Source organism: Microtus oregoni, unplaced genomic scaffold (genome assembly GCF_018167655.1).
Source record: "Microtus oregoni isolate MIOR12 unplaced genomic scaffold, Mior012 000020F_ref0000438, whole genome shotgun sequence".
Classification (NCBI taxonomy): domain Eukaryota; kingdom Metazoa; phylum Chordata; class Mammalia; order Rodentia; family Cricetidae; genus Microtus; species Microtus oregoni.
In genome coordinates, this window is record NW_024543079.1 from 5,173,958 (window position 1) to 5,186,779 (window position 12,822).

At 48.1% G+C, this 12,822-nt stretch overlaps 1 long non-coding RNA gene across 1 annotated transcript; it reads right to left on the minus strand.

Moving 5' to 3' along the window:
* Window positions 1-3,012: 3,012 nt before the first annotated feature.
* Window positions 3,013-5,330, minus strand: LOC121460008. The gene is made up of 3 exons (XR_005976028.1): window positions 5,271-5,330; window positions 4,607-4,688; window positions 3,013-3,281 (listed from the first exon to the last, which is right to left on the minus strand). It is a non-coding gene; the product is annotated as an uncharacterized LOC121460008 (long non-coding RNA).
* Window positions 5,331-12,822: the final 7,492 nt, after the last annotated feature.

Here is a 12,822-nt window from a genome sequence, read left to right on the forward strand (position 1 = left end):
CCTCAACAGAGTTTCCTCTTTACGGCAGCCCAGTCTGAGCATGGTCCCATAGCTCTTGTGACGAGCCATGCTAAAAACTGGTAACGCAATTTCTCTGTGACATGCTGACCTGGAATGCCCAGGAATGTCATTGCTGGGTCCTATACTGAGGGGGACCCTACAGGTGTGGGTCCTATACTGAGGGGACCCTACAGGTGTGGGTCCTATACTGAGGGGGACCCTACAGGTGTGGGTCCTATACTGAGGGGACCCTACAGGTGTGGGTCCTATACTGAGGGGAACCCTACAGGTGTCGTGCAGGGAAACAAACTTCAAGGTGAGGATGAAAAGTCACTTCATTTTTTTTTTAAAGATTTATTTATTATATAGACAACTTTCTGCCTCCATTTATACCCACACACCAGAAGAGGGCACCAGACCTCTTTACAGATGGTTTGGAGCCACCATGTGGTTGCTGGGTATTGAACTCAGGACCTCTGGAAGAGCAGACAGTGCTCTTAACCACTGAGCCATCTCTCCAGCCCCAAAAAGTCACTTTCAGATTGACTTCGTTAACCTGGATCAAACCTTCTCGAGTGTCTGATGCCAGGCAGTTCATTCCCAAGAAATTTAAACACAGTATAATTTGGAAAAAGTTTCCTGGTGTAATACAATCCCCAGTGCAGAAGAAAGAACAATTACACTGAAACTCGACTCAGGGTACATGTCATTTCTTCCGAGAAGATGGGTTCTAGAGATAGGCTACCTGTACTCCCTTAAGAGGTCTGCCTGGTTTCTGTCATACAGGTAGGGTAGAGGTCATTTGGGCACAGTCACCAGTGCAGAAGAAAGGACAATTACGTTGAACCTCGAGTCAGAGTACATGTCATTTCTTCCGAGAAGATGGGTTCTAGAGATAGGCTACCTGTACTCGCTTAAGGTCCTAAAGTAGGTCTGTCTGGTTTCTGTCATACAGGTAGGGTAGAGGTCATTTGGGCTATTAGCCACCTCTGGTCCTGGTTGTGGAAACTTGGGGAGCCCGTGGCTGTAAGGGTCATTTAAAGATTACTAGCCACCTCCAGGTCTGGCTGGAGGAGATTGATGTGGCCTGGCCCAACAGAGAACACAGATCACCAGGCTATAATCACTTCCAATTCCCAGATTTCTGGATGAAGAACAGGTTTTACCTCTTTCCCATTGAAAAGATAGTCCCTGCCTGCTTAGCATTCTTGGTTTCTCTGGAGCTCTGTTCCTCCTGTGCTCTCTCTCAACACCACAAAAAGGTTCGCCTGTGTTGCTTGCTATCTCTCTCTTCCCCCTCTCTCCCCCTCTCCTCTCTCTCATTTTGGGTGTATGTGTTTGTCTGTACATTCAACTATGTATGGATGCACACTTGTGTGTGAATGTGGAAATCAGAGGTTGACATTGGGTATCAACCTTGATCACTCTTCACTTGATCCTTGAGGCAGGATCTCTCGCTGAACTGGAGCCGACTGATTTGACTGACGGAGCCAGTCTAGCAAGCCAGCTGGTTCTGAGGATCCAAACTTCTGGACTCTGGTCCTCTTTGCTTAGAAAGCAAGCATTTCATCCACTGAGCCATCTCCCCAGCCCTCTATTTTTTGGTGGTGGTTGTTTCTTGAGGCAGGATCTCGCTATCTTGCTCTGGCTGGCCTGAAACTCATTATGGACACTAACCTGGCCTCTTACAGAACTCTCCCTGTCTCTGCCTCCTGAGTACTCAGATTAAAGACTGAATACCACCACGTCATCCCCCTGCCTCAGCCTCCCAAATGCCAGGAGTATACTTACTACTGTAATAAGTTTTTGTCAGCTTGACACAAGCCAGACTCATCAGAGAGGAGGGAACCTATAAGATTCTGTGGGACATTTTCTTAATTATTGGTGCTACCCCTGGGCTGGTTGTCCTGGGTTACAGAAGAAAGCAGGCTGAGCAAGCCAGTTAGCCCCACTTCTCCATGGCCTATCAGCTCCTGCCTCCTGTTTTGAGTTCCTGTCCTGACTTCCTTTGGTGATGAACAATGATATGAAGTGTAAACCAAATAGATCCTTTCCTACACAACTTGCTCTTTGGTCGTGGTGTTTCACTGCAGCAACAGAAACCTGAAGACAATCACCTTGTTTTCCTATTTCCTTCTCCTCCCCCCCCCTTTTTTTGAGACAGGATCTTATTGTATAGCCCTGGCTGCCCTTGAATGCCCCAGATAGACCAGGCCAGCATTCAGTCCTTCTACCTCTGCCTCCCAAGTGCTGGGATTACAGGCTTGCACCACCACACCGGCTTCTCCACTTAGGATAATGAATGATGCTATTAACATCCACACACGAGTGCTTGTGTGAGCACACATTTCCTTTTGTTAGTGAGCAAGGTTTAGGGAGAAGAGCCTCGTGTAGTAAATACACCTTAACGTCAGGAAACTGCAGAGCTGGTCCCTGAAGCAGCCACACCATTAGGTATTTTCTCTTAGACGAGCCTCTCCACTGGTGCAAATAATCCCAATCAGACCGAATCAAACCGAATTAAAGATGCCCATGTTTAGTGGAGTATTCCTGGGAGGCCCTGGAAAAACATGGAGAGGGGAGGAGACAGAGAGAAGGGGAGACCATGTGTTCATTCTCTGGGGGGCAGTTTAAATAGCATGTGGGAGTGGTCCCAACCTTCCCTGGGGAGGGGTCACCATTTGGTAGGCTTTCTTGGAGGTGGAGTTTAGACTAGGGCAACTTCCCAGGGGAGGGAGCTTATTCCAGAAGCTGGGGTGAAGCCCCCAGGCAAACAATCCACACTTTTTGTATAAAGGGGTTTCAGGGAGCTGAGGTGACACTTTTGACCAAACATTACAGACTTTTTGGATAAAGAGGTGCCAGCGAGCTGAGGTGAAGCCCCTCAACCAAACATTCATTTATTTATTTATTTATTTATTTATTTATTTATTTATTATGTATACAATATTCTTTCTGCGTGTATGCCTGAAGGCCAGAAGAGGGCACCAGACCTCATTACAGATGGTTGTGAGCCACCATGTGGTTGCTGGGAATTGAACTCAGGACCTTTGGTAGATCACGCAATGCTCTTAACCACTGAGCCATCTCTCCAGCCCTCAACCAAACATTTTAGACTTCTTGGATAAAGGGGCGCCAGCTCAAGTCTGGTCGCTTCCTGCAGGCATGGGGCGATGTGGGAGAAGGGAGAGCTGGGAGTTGGTGGGCTCACACTCAGCGAGAGGTGTGACTGGAGCGGCATCCGGTTTACTGCCATCCTGGAGACCTCAGGCAGCTGTTTCCTGAGGGAGATGAGAAGGCAGGTAGCAATGGTGAGGGCCCAGGAGCTGGTGCAGGTGTTGGCATTATCTGGAGAGCACTTTGTAAACTGGTCTTGGCCCAGACAGCAGAAGTGTAAAATATGCTTAAAAATAGGTGGTGTTAAAATACGCTCTGGAGACTGTTTTTAACAGACCTGGTTTTTGATATAGCAGCAGAACCCTCCCCCAGGAACCTGTAGGTATCTGTAAGACAACTAGAACCCATTTACATCTTGGAGTATGAACATTTTAGAAGACAAAAGAAATTAGAAGGGGCTGGCGAGATGGCTCAGTGGTTAAGAACATGGCCTACTCTTCCAAAGGTCCTGAGTTCAATTCCCCGCAACCACATGGTGACTCACAACCACCTGTAATGAGGTCTGGTGCCCTCTTCTGGCCTGTAGACATACACACAGACAGAATATCGTATACATAATAAATAAATAAATAAATAAATAAATAAATAAATAGTGCCAGGTGATGGTGGCGCACGCCTTTAATCCCAGCACTCGGGAGGCAGAGGCAGGCGGATTTCTGTGAGTTCGAGACCAGCCTGGTCTACAGAGCTAGTTCCAGGACAGGCTCCAAAGCCACAGAGAAACCCTGTCTCGAAAAACCAAAAAAAAAAAAAAAAAGAAAAGAAATTAGAAACTTTTTTTTAAAAATATTTATTCATTTATTATGTATACAATATTCTATCTGTGTGTATGCCTGCAGGCCAGAAGAGGGCACCAGACCTCATTACAGATGGTTGTGAGCCACCATGTGGTTGCTGGGAATCGAACTCAGGACCCTTGGAAGAGCAGGCAATGCTCCCAACCACTGAGCCATCTCTCCAGTCCCCAAAAATTAGAAACTCTTGAGCCTCTGAAGATACCCTGAAACCTGTTAGTTCTGGACTATGAAGCCTGTTGAAGAGGCACACTTTTCTGTATTTTAGCAGGAAACTTAACAGATGAAGAAATGACCTACCAGTACCTTAATTCATCAAATGCCAGTAGAAAGCTCTAAGGGGATAAATGAGCAGACATGAGACAGCGTTTTTAGCAATGTAGACAATCCAAGTCTTCTCCTTAGCCCTTGGAGAACACCAGCCTTAGAAACAGGGCTTGCCATTTGCTGGTGAGTACAAGAGGCCCGGAGATTTTCCTGGGGGAGATTTAGTCTACCTGTCTTGGCAGGACGATATGATCAATTCCCCAGATGGCATCCAGAAAGCTGAAGAGGTGGAGGCTGCTTTTTGCTGTGCAGGTGACTTTGCCATACCCAAAGGCAAGCCTCAAGGCAGGTCTTCTGCAAACACTTACCTTCGTGGAGGAGCTATAGGATGCTGCAGGAGCTGGCATGTCTCTGTGTTAGCAGCTCTTGTTAAATGCCATTCTTTCAGCTCTGTAAGGCAGTTGATAACTGGGTATCATTACCTGTTATATTTCAACTAGACACGTAAGCTAAATCTAGACACGTTAGGGAGCTGAGGTGATGCTTTCCACCAAACACTGTTTACATCCTGCCAACCAAAAGAGTTCTAGTCAGTTGAGTGTCGATAATCACGCCAGTGGTGGAGGCAGGAGAATCAGCTCCAGAACGTCCTTGACTACAAGTTGAGTTCAAGGCCAGCTGAGTCACTGAAGAGCCTCTCAGATAAATGCCTACCTCTCTGTGAATCCAGTAAAGACAGGATCTTGGTCTTGCTTTGAGAAAAAAACGTACCTACCTTCCTCTTTTCCTTGTTTATTTTTGGTTTGGGCTATGTTTTTTTTTTTTGCTGGTTTTTTGTTTGGTTTGATTTTTTGGAGACAGCATTTCTCTGTGTAGCTTTGGAGTCTGTCCTGGAACTTGCTCTGTAGACCAGGTTGGCCTCAAATGCAGAGATCTGCCTGCTTCTGCCTCTGAGTGGTGTTTTTTTGTTGTTGTTGTTGTTTGTTGCTGTGTGGGAGTCTGCAAATCACCCCACAAAAGACCACCACTTACTTATGCAAAGCAGAAGCATTTTAATTCTCAAGAGACAATTCCAGCATCCTGGGATCTGTCACCCAGCAAAATGGCAGTGACTCGGAGAGAAGCTCGCAGGCTCCTTTTATACACAGCTAGGGGAATTCCAGAGACAGTTAGGTCATCTCCAACAAGCCTGATTGGCTAAGCAAGAAGCAGTTACATTAGTTTGAATTTGATTTGCTGCAGCATCTTTGGACTTGTCAGGGCAAGTCCAGACAAACCTGGGCAATGTCGCAAGGGGAGGGGGGGGGGGGTCTGCGGATCTGCCTTTTCCTGATTGGCTGGCGCCAGACCATGGTCCCTCCCAGGAATGCCAGCCCAGCCAAAGCCCAGTCCTAGACCGAGCGTGGCACTTGTCAAGCCATACATGGGACGGCCCCTAGCCATCTCAGAACCAGAACCAGGCAGGCTGCCGGTCCCAGGAGCGGGTTGGGGAGAGGGCCTTGGTGAAGTGGCCACCCAGAAGCAGGGCTGAGGGGCCATGCTGAAGGCCAGGGTCGAGGCAAGTGGAAGGGGGGTCAGGCCCAGCAAATAGGCTTGGTGGACACTGCTTACCACCGCTGCTGCTGGCTGTCTCAGCAGTTTTGGGGTTTGTTTGTTTGTTTTTGTTTTTGTTTTGTTTTGTTTGAGACAAAATGTCATGAATCCCTCCTGGCCTCAAAAAAATCACTGTGTAACCAGGGGGACTTTGACCTGCTGGTCTTCCTGCCACTGTCTCCAGTGCGCTGGGATGACAAATGGGTGGCACTATGCCTGGTTTATGAGCCACTGAGAATCCAGTCTGTGACTCTGTGCATGCCAGGCAAGACAGCTCCAGTCTTGTTCTTTCTGAGTCAAAGTCTCATTGTGTAGACCAGGTTATCCTGGAACTCACAGCAATCCTTTGGCCTCAGTCTCCCAAATGGGAGCCACCACACCTAATTTAACCAAATTCTACCTATTTTAAAAACCACTGAGGTGGCAAGTAAAAACGTCACAGGAGCCTGATGACATAAGTTCAATCCCTGAGTCCACACAAAGGTGGAAACGGAGACTACACTTCTCAGAGTCACCCTCCGACCATCACCTGGGTGACACGGCACACCCATGTCCCCACACAAATGATAAATTAATAAATTTTTATTAATTAAATTAAAAATTAATAAATAATTTTTCAAAATTGGTTTGATTCTTTTGAAAAAGGAAGGACAGAAGAAAGAAAGGGGGGGGCGGAAACAGACAGAGAAGCTGCTGTTGGGCCTAGAAGGACAGCCCAGTGGCTAAGAGCAGTACTGTTCTTTCAGAGACTAATGTTTGGGTCCCTGCACTCATGTTATAGCTGCCTGTAACTCTAGCTCTAGGGTGTCTGTTGCCCTCTTCTGGCCTCCATGGGCACTGCACTCACATGAACATTCACACACAGATACACATATATACACATAAATAACAAATCTTTATAAAGAAAAGAAAGAAAAGTTGCTATATTACAAATTGTTTGGGAACTAACTTGTCTCACCTCAGGCCTGAAGTTCTGCCCTAGGAGTCTGTGAGAGAGGTCACCATGGCCAGCAACCTCTCCCATACCAGGAAACAAGTTACCTCCCCCACAAAGAAGGCAGACACACTGTTCCAGGGCAGCCTAGCATGTGGAAAGGGATGGGAGCCAGCTGGGTCAAGAAGTCCACATTTGTGTACAGTCAACTGAGATCCCAAGGGGGCACCTCCCAAGACCATAGAGATCTGCGGGCCCCAGAGGAGATTAGGAAAGCATGACATTCCTGGCGGCAGACCAGCTCCACATAACCCTGGAGAAAGTCAGGAGATGGACGGTGCCAGTGGGAAGCAGCAAGGAGCTTAGAGGCTCAGCGGGCAATCAGGCCGGGGCCCACACAGCAGGCCATCGACTCTCCTCCTTTACAGGGCTGGCGGTTGGCAATGTCCGCCCATCCTTGGATTCAACAAATGTTTATAGAGTTAGAGTAAACGTGGGTATCAGGCTCCTGCCTGGCCCTGAGGTCGAATTTAGAGTGTATTGGAAGACAGAGGCAGTGAAGAAAAAACAAAACAAACCAAAAAATCTGGGTGTGGTGGCACACACCAGTGACCCTAGCAGTCGGGAGGGTGGGAAGTTCAAAGTCAGCTATATAGTAAGTTCAAGGGCAGCCTGACCTTAAAGGGACTGTCTCAAAGGAAAAAAAGGGGGGGGGGGGCAAAAGAAGAAACTAAGCAAACACAGTAACAGGGAGGGGACTTTCTCACAGGATGACTTGGCAGGGAAAAGTCATGAAAAGCCTGAGGTTTATCAAGCTTGTCGTGTGGCCCAAACAGTGGCAGATCAGTGGAATTACAGAAGGAGGTAAGCAAGAGCTAAGACCCTAGTGTTTTGGGGTTGCCAGGTCTTGGTTTAGTCACGTGTGTGATGGGGAACCAATAGAGGGTTTGGAAAAGGTAGAAAAAATACTGTCATTTTTACCCACCCTACCACCCCCTTCTTAATTTTTTTTTTTTATTTTATGAGACAGGTTTCTCTGTGTATCTTTGACTGTCCTGGAACTCACTCTGTAAACCCCACTGGCTTCGAATTCACAAAGATCCACCTACCTCTGCCTCCTGAGTGCTGGGATTAAAGGCGAGTGCCACCATGCCAGTCTTGACTTTGAATTTTTGGTTTTCCCTTCTTAGACTCCTGTATACTGGGATTATAGGCAAATGCCACCATGCCTAGCATTCTTATTTTTCTCTTTCTCTATCTTCCACTTTATTTATTTCTGTCTTAATTTTTGTTTTGTTTTGGTTTTTGGTTTGTTGTTTTCAAGATAGGGTTTCTCTGTAGCTTTGGAACCTGTCCTGGAACTAGCTCTTGTAGACCAGGCTGATCTCAAAGTCACAGAGATCCACCTGCCCCTGCCTCCCAAATGCTGGGATTAAAGGCCACCACAACCCAGCTCTTTTTTATTTTTTTAAAAAGATTTATTATTATGTATATAGTGTTCTATCTGCATGTATACCTATACACCAGAAGAGGGCACCAGATCTCATTACAGATGGCTGTGAGCCACCATGTGGTTGCTGGGAATTGAACTTAGGACCTCTGGAACCGCAGCCAGTGTTCATAACCTCTAAGCCATCACTCCAGTCCCTGTTTTAATTTTTAGAGAGGTATTTGCCACCATTCTCAGCTTCTCTTCCACCCTCTAAATGACACTTTTGGTTGCTACAGAGAGACTTAACCTGTAGGGAAGGGGATGAAGTCCAGGCAGACTATGAAGGTGACTTGATATTGCTGAGCTAATAGAGTCCCGGGAAAGTACAGAACATCTTTTGCAAAGACCAGGATTTGCGGGTGTGGGTAAAGAACACAGGTGAGTTGAAGATGGTGAACTCCAGCTTGGGTAAAAGAGGATGTCATGATCTGAGATGGAGAAGGCCGAGAGAGGTGCAGAGTTGGGGACTGGTCAGCAGGGGACTGACCACTTAGCTCTAGAGAGGAGGAGGTCTGGAAGCTGTGGATGGTGGTCCTTGTGAGGTCAAAGCTTATGTTGTCTGGCCCCAGAGATGTTAAGATTAGTACATCCTGGAAATCTTCAGTGGTTGGAATGTGTTGAGTGTGATTTTGTTGTTGTTTGTAACCGTCATAAAAGACCCTGGGCAGGGGTGGGGGGTTGGGGTGGGGAAACAAAGCAAGCTTAGAGTGGCCTTGGCCGCCCAACTAAAGAGCCAGTCTTTCCTTCTGTTGCCCCTTCTTCCTGAGCGTAGGTATTTTATCTTTTCATCACCAGGCACCTAAACTGCCCTGCTGCAGATGCTGTGCCTCCTTCTCCCAATGGTTTGAGGCTGGAAAGTCCATGTGGAGTGTAATGAAGACCAGAGAGTCAAAAGGTCTAGGGCGAGGCAGGGCGGAGGCTTCTGTGAGTCAGTGTCAGGCTTCTGAACGAGCCAGAGAAATGGGAAAGGAAGGCAGACCACGAGGGGAAACGGAGGACTGAAGATAGTTCACCCCCTAAGAAGCTTGAAGGAAAATTGTGGGGCACTCAGGCTGAACCCCAGAACACCTTTGAAAATGCTGGGCAGGCAGGGTGGCGAGAAATGCTAATTCGCACTGGGGAAGGGGAGACTGCAGAAGTCTTGAGACTTGCTTGCCTTGTTCTAGAGAGCCACTTAGTGAGATCCTGGTCATCTTGTCTCAGAGAGAAAAAAAAACAAAAAAACAAAAAGCAAGGTTGAGGCACCTGATACAGGAAACCCGAAGTCGATCGCTGCTTCCATGCTCACACTCACACACACACTGTCTCTCTTTTTCACCTTAGACACACACACACACACACACACACACACACACACGGAAAGGCCCAGCAGCAGGATCGCTCAGCTTTAATCTCAGTTTTTAGGAGACTGAGGTAGGCAGATAGATCAGATCTCTGGGAGTTTGAAGCCAGCCTGGTCTATGTAGCAAGTTTCAGGATAGCTAAAGCTAGACAGAATGATCCTGTCTCAACCATAAATAAATAAGGGGCTGGAGAGATGGCTCAGTGGTTAAGAACACGCACTGCTCTCCCAGAGGACCTGGGTTCAATTCCCAGCACCCACAAGACAGCTCATAACGGTCTGTAAGTCTAGTTCCAGGGAACTCAATGCCATCTTCTGACCTCTAAGAACATCAGTCAAGCAAGTGGTGCAGATATATACATGCGGGGAAACTACTCCCCACTAAATAAATAAATAAATAGGGGAGGAAGGGGGCTGGGGATACAAGCTCAGTGGAGAGCCCTTGCCTGATACAGACAAAGCCTGGTACCAAGCAAAACTATTGAATGGAATTAAGGAAGTCAGAGGCCACCCAAAGCCAATACCAGGGTCAAGACAGAGAGGCCCAGGTCAGCAGTAGAATGGTTCTAGGTAGGATCTGAGGAAATGGCACCTTTCAAACCCTCCAGTTTCAAACCTAGAAAGGCCTCTAGGGACCAGGCAGATGACTCTTTCCCCAGAAAAAGGAACTGGTTTTCAAGAAGGAAATGGGAAGGAGAAGAGGAACACACTGCGCTCTGTCTCCAAGCGTTAGCAGACACTGCGCTCTGTCTCCAAGCGTTAGCAGCCCGGAGAGACCGTCAACACTTCTTCCCGACTGAACTCAGAAAGCCCCAGCCCTGTCTTTGCCTTTTCCCTATTTGGTAAATACCCAGGCTCCACGGGGACTGCTTTGTCCGGCTGCATTCTGGAAACGGATACCATCGTGGTCTTTCTGGTCAGAAGGCTGCCCTTCTCCCCGTTCATCACCCCGGGTCTCCAGTCCTGTGCCCCCAGGCTGGCTTCTCATGACTCACACAGGCACATGAGCTGCAGCTCTGCGGATGGGGCACTGGGGATGGTGTTATTTCCTGAGGAGCAACTTGGGTGGGCACGGGGTGGCGGGGGCAAGAGGGGAGATAGCTGATTCAGCTTCCCCAAGCTGGGCTGGGAGCCAAAGAAAACACAGCTGGAGATGATGAGATGCGCGCGTCAGGCGAAGATGATACAAGCTAACATATTGGGCAGAAACCCAGCTTGGCATCCCGAGGCCAGCGGAGCTTGTGTTTGTGTTTAGTCGCTTGGACATCCACCCCCTCCCTTGGACCTCAGTTGCTCCATCTGTTTGACAGAGAGGCAGTCATATGGGCACATTGGCACTTCCCAGTCATCCTGCCTACTCAAGAGGCTGAGGCAGAAGGATCGGGCACTCAAGGCCTGCCTGGATTGCAGCCTGAGTTCAAGTTGGGCCTGAAAACCTTAGTAAGACCCTGCCTCAAAGTAAACAATACTCACTGGGGAGGCCAGTGAGATAGCTCAGTGGATAAGGACACTTGCTGCCAAGCCCGACATCCTGAGTTCAATCCCTGGGACCACATGTTGGAAGGAGAAAAAGGACTCAAGCACGTTGTCCTCCAGCCTTTGCACACTTGCCGTGACATACACTACCTCTTCCCAGTAAAAAGTGAAATATACCTGTAACAAGGCTGGAGATGTAACTCAGGAGACCCGGGCTGGACAAGCATGAGCAAGGCTCTGGTTCTAACCACAAAAGGAAGAAAAAGACAGTGTGAGCACGGGCTCTGGACCAGAGGGGCTTGAGCTAATTCCTAACCCCCCGGGGAGGGGAGCGATGCTGCTCATCTTCTAGCAGACCACAAGCCAGTTGTGTTGTGTGACTTCACATCTGCAAGGCAGTCTGCGATAGTGCTAATCACCAGCTGGGCCTACTGGCCTACTGAGTCCTTTGGCATGTAGGTGCTAGTTTTAGCACTTTGTAGACTTTATCATATAAGCCCTTGCTGCCGCTTAATCACCCCCATCTTGCAGACGTGGAAACTGAGGTTCAGGATCAGATTTGCTATTTCCTCTACAACAGTGGTTCTCAGCCTTCCTAATGTTGTGACCCTTTAATATAGTTCCTCACATTGTGGTGACCCCAAGCATAGAATTATTTTCGTTGTTACTTCATAACTGTAATTTTGCTACTGTTATGTATGAATCATAATTAATTATCTGTGTTTTCTGACGGTCTTAAGCAAACCCACGTGAGAGGGGTTGTTCAACCCTCAAAGGGGTGGAGACCCACAGGTTGAGAATGGCTGTTCTAGAACATTGTGCCCTCAGCCAGACAGCAGCCCATCCACTTAGACGCTGGTCATGTCTGTTCATGCTACAGAAGTAGAGCTAAACAAGTCCTAAAATCTGTTCCCTCTGGCCCGTTTCCAGAAAAACTGGCTGACTACTCAGCAAAAGACTTGAACCAGGTCTGTATGTATACAAAGCTCTTAACTAATGGGCTAGCCTGGTGTCAGAGACATGGCTGGGGCTCACCCCTCCATCACGCAGCAAGGCAAGTTGTGACATTCAGGGAGATTGCTAAAGCCCTCGGGGCAGCACTCTGCCAGAATCACTGGGTGTGGGGTGGGGTAGGGGGAGGGTGATATCAACCACAACACTCTGTGAGGGAAAGGGGAAATCCATACAACCGAAAGGGGAGACTGAGCCTGCCAACTCCCAGAGTCAGGAGTCAGGGCAAGGGACGGCACCTTCTCCTACCCCACCAGGTCACACCCATGCCTGGGTTAAACAGTGAGTTCCAGGCCCAGCCAGGGCTTCATATTAAGACCTTTTCTTAGAACAGAAACAAACAAAAGCAAAAGCAAATCAACCAGGCTGTGTGATTGGAAGTAAATGCTAAGTAGGGCAGGGAAGGAAGGAAGTTGCTTAAAAAAAAAAAAGTCTCCATTTAGCTAGAAAACAGAATAACAAGAGCCGGCCTTAGGAAGGTGGAAGAGCATTCCAGGCAGAGGGAACTGCAGACGCAAAGACCCCGAGCAAGAAAAAGGTGCATGTTCGGGACTAGAAAGGACAGTAGGCAGAGGAGGGATGAGGGCGAGTCATGAGAGACCAGAGCATGCCGGCACGAGCCACGGTGGCCGAAATGTTAACGATTGTACCTAATGCTTCCAAACATCTGGCAACACAGTGACTCTATCTGAAAAAAAAGAAGATGGCAGGAGAGGAAGAGGCTGAAAGAGATGAG